The 3540-nt window shown below is 42.5% G+C and overlaps 1 long non-coding RNA gene across 1 annotated transcript; it reads right to left on the bottom strand.

The window, feature by feature from the left end:
- Nucleotides 1–2546, bottom strand: LOC112646009 (uncharacterized). The gene is made up of 3 exons (XR_003127419.3): nucleotides 1914–2546; nucleotides 1406–1447; nucleotides 1–263 (listed from the first exon to the last, which is right to left on the bottom strand). It is a non-coding gene; the product is annotated as an uncharacterized LOC112646009 (long non-coding RNA).
- Between the last annotated feature and the right edge of the window lie 994 nt (nucleotides 2547–3540).

Genomic DNA, 3540 nt, shown 5'->3' with positions numbered 1-3540 from the left:
GACACAGGCAGAGGGAGAAGCAGGCTCCATGCAGGGAGCCCAATGTGGGACTTGATCCGGGGACTCCAGGATAATGCCCTGGGCCAAAGGCAGGCACCAAACTGCTGAGCCACTCAGGGATCCCGGCTCCAGGTTTCTCTGCTGTGAAATGAGGCACTCACCTGGGATGGAACATACGTGTTTGCCTTTTTTGGGTTCTTCAGTCACTAGCAGGGCCTTCCTGGAGGGTGTGTTGAGAAGCATTCTGGGGCTGTATCAGTTCACTGGAAAGAAATCCATGATCAACCTATCAGTGCCTCTCAGGAGAAGGAAAGTGAAGCTTAATTTTTACTGGGTTGAACACAAGCGAATTATTTCCCAACCCAATACAGTGGATGGAAACAAGTAGAAATCAAATGAAAACTATTTACACCACCCTAGTGCTAGTCTTTATAGCCATATACAGACATGTGTACACACACACTGGCATATAGCTGTCTTTACCTGGTCACACTCACCTGTCAGCTCCAAGTCAAATTCTACATCTTTTACTAGGCCAACCACATACCGTGATAATAAATCGTAACATTTGGGCAGCATGTATTAAGTGTTGGGCACTATTGTAAACATTTTGCATAGGTAGTTCACTTAATCCTCACAGCAATCCATTTAGGGAGCTACTATTATTAGCCCCATTCTACAGAGGGAGAAAGCTGAGGCTACCAATCATGTCAGGGACTTGTTCAAGGTTACATGGTCCCTGAGAGAGCTGCGATCTGAACTGAGGCAATCTGCACCAGAGGAAAAGTGCTGAACCATTGGATGAAACAGTGTCTTCTTCTGAATGTCTGCGTCAACCATCCCCCTACACCATACTCTTTTTTTTTCCATTCTATTATTTACTGACTCCATGTGGCTACCAGAGATCAATCCATGTGGTAAAGCACTTCGAGATTTAGACAGAATTTTACAGAGGGTGACCATACATCCTGGTTTGCTCAGCCAGTGTCTGGGGGGGTGGGTGTTGGGAAAATTCAGAGGCTTTCTACCTGAGATGATGCCTGAGTTACTTATTAAAGAATAAATAGCAATTGGCCACCTTAAAATCAGCAATTAAAGTCAGTTTATCCTCCATTGTTAACATTCTTCCATTCCAGTTGGTCATATTGCTTGGACCCCAAAATACATTCTTTCTTTTTAAAGATTTTGTTTATTTATTTGAGAGACAGAGGAAGGGCAGGGGGAGAAGGAGGAGCAGACTCCCCACTGTCCCCATGGAGCAGAGAACTGGACACGGCAGGGTCCTGAGATACATTATTTCATAAATGGAGTTGACCATCCCTCCCCAAAACTCAAAAAAAAAAAAAAAACCATTAAGTTATGGGCAAGAATAAAGTGCAGTCCTGTCACAACTGTGGTTACTTACTTTACATACGGAAGGCTTAGAATGTCACTTCCAGGTGATGTCCTTGGGTTGTTAGAAAGGGAGGGAAAGATTTAATAAAACTCTTGATTAGGAAAGGAGAAAACATTTCAGGGTAGCAGAGAGTGAGGGAAATTGTTCCCTTTTACAGGCAAGAGCTTCAGACTCTCCAATAAATCAAAGGTAATGAGCCGGTAACTCCTTGAGGATGTGCAGGTAAAAGATGCTAGATTTTGGTGAGTTTCAGACAAATATGGATTGGTTCCACCTAAACACTCTGAGCCCTAGTTTAAGGATGGTTGAGCCAACAGGACAGCACACTGATCAAAGAAAATAAAAAGGGACACATTGAAATCCTGTTTTTATTTGTTTCTGTTTCAGTGATCATGTCTTTTATTTAACAGCCATAGTTTTCAAATGAATTTTAATAATGATTAACTTTCAACCTGACCATGACAGTGACTTTATTCCACAGACACACAAAGACACAAGCCTCGTAAGACACATTTACCTGTAAGACCTGAAAGCATTGAGAAGCTCAGAGAAGATATCTCAAGGAGGACATGGTTGCTTCTCACTTCTTCAAACCCTGGGTTATTCTAGGTTAATTACCATAATGGGACACTCAAATCAAGCTCAAAAGTTGATCTGATTTAAAGATGGTCATAAATCCTGGAAACTTGAAGTTTCCTGCCTCCCAGATAAGATGTAGGAGAAAAAATGGTAAAATCTATCAAGATGGTGCGATCCTGACTCTTCCAGAGACAGAAACAAACTTAGAAAAAAACAATAAAACCAGTCAGAGGTGGGGTGCCTGGGTGGTGCAGTTGGTTAAGCATCTGACTCTTGGTTTCTGCTCAGGTCATGATCTCAGGGTTCTGAGATCACGCCCTGCATTGGGCTCTGTGCTCAGCATGGAGTCTGCTTGGCATTCCCTCTCCCTCTGTCCCTCCTCCTCCTCTCTCTTTCTCTCTCTCTCTCTCTCTCTCAAATAAATAAATCTTAAAAAAAAAAAAAAAAACAGAGGTGATATCAGTCTATTGGGAGGAGTTAAAAACCAAGATCAAGATCTGGGCAAAAAGAAAATAATCTTGCCAATTGTTTGGATTGGCAAGAGCCAGGAGAACAGAAATAGGGTGTCAAGACCAAGTGGGAAACTCCAGAACCTGGGGTGGGAATAGTGCCTGGAAACTCCATGGTTCCCACTGTTGGTAAGACATGTCTGCAAGTTCTAAATTCCAGGCTGCCCCTGGGAAGTGGGGAAGAAGGGGCATTTGGTCAACCTGATCCAGCCTCCCAGGCTCAGTGCTCAGCACCAGCTCCACTACTTTCAGAGCACACTCTTGGCATAATTTTTGGCTTTGATGAGGTACTTCGGATGAATCAAAAGATTCAGGAGGGCAGCAAAACAAATTTCCACTTGAAGTCACTTAACATCAGTGCCTACAATTAGAGCGGCCCTAAGAGTTACAGCAAACCCAGTGTGCTCATTTGCACACTTCTCTGCAAATTAGAACATTTTTCATAAAGATGTCATGGCCTTCCCTTTATTAATTTGTTTAGCAAAATTTGTGTTCACAGGACAAAGGTGAACTGGAGCACAGCCCCATTTGAATTATTGCAAGTCCTATAACAGTACACCTTGTTCCTTTTTCAATTTTTCATAATGCGTGACATAATTTATTTAATGTCGATTCTCCCCTTAGACCATAAGTGCCATGGGGGCAGGAATTGTCTCTTTCTGTCCACTATTGTATTCCTGTCACCTGAAACACTACTTGGCACCAAGTGGCCCTCAATAAACGTTTGCTGAAGAGATACTACTCGCTCAAAAATTGTCGGGAATAAAAGAGAAAACATGAAGTACCCATCACAATGCCTGTCAACTGAATCAACATTTTTTTAATGGAATCAATGAATGCAGAAGATCTTATATCACTCTCTCTTGATGCCCTGTCTGGTTACTTTCCCCCCTTTTTAGGTTTCTTTTATTACTATACATTTCACAGGACCGCTTCCTGCTTTCACTTCCTCTCTAAGCTCTTCTCCAACTCCTGCTATATTGGCTTCATTGAAACCATCCCCTTAAAGCTGCTCCGAAATCCAAACAATTTCCTTGAAACTCATCAGTGTCTGTG

This window comes from Canis lupus, chromosome 34 (genome assembly GCF_003254725.2).
Source record: "Canis lupus dingo isolate Sandy chromosome 34, ASM325472v2, whole genome shotgun sequence".
NCBI classification, from domain to species: domain Eukaryota; kingdom Metazoa; phylum Chordata; class Mammalia; order Carnivora; family Canidae; genus Canis; species Canis lupus.
Note: the sequence above shows the minus strand (reverse complement) of the source record. Positions and strands in the feature narration are given on the sequence as shown.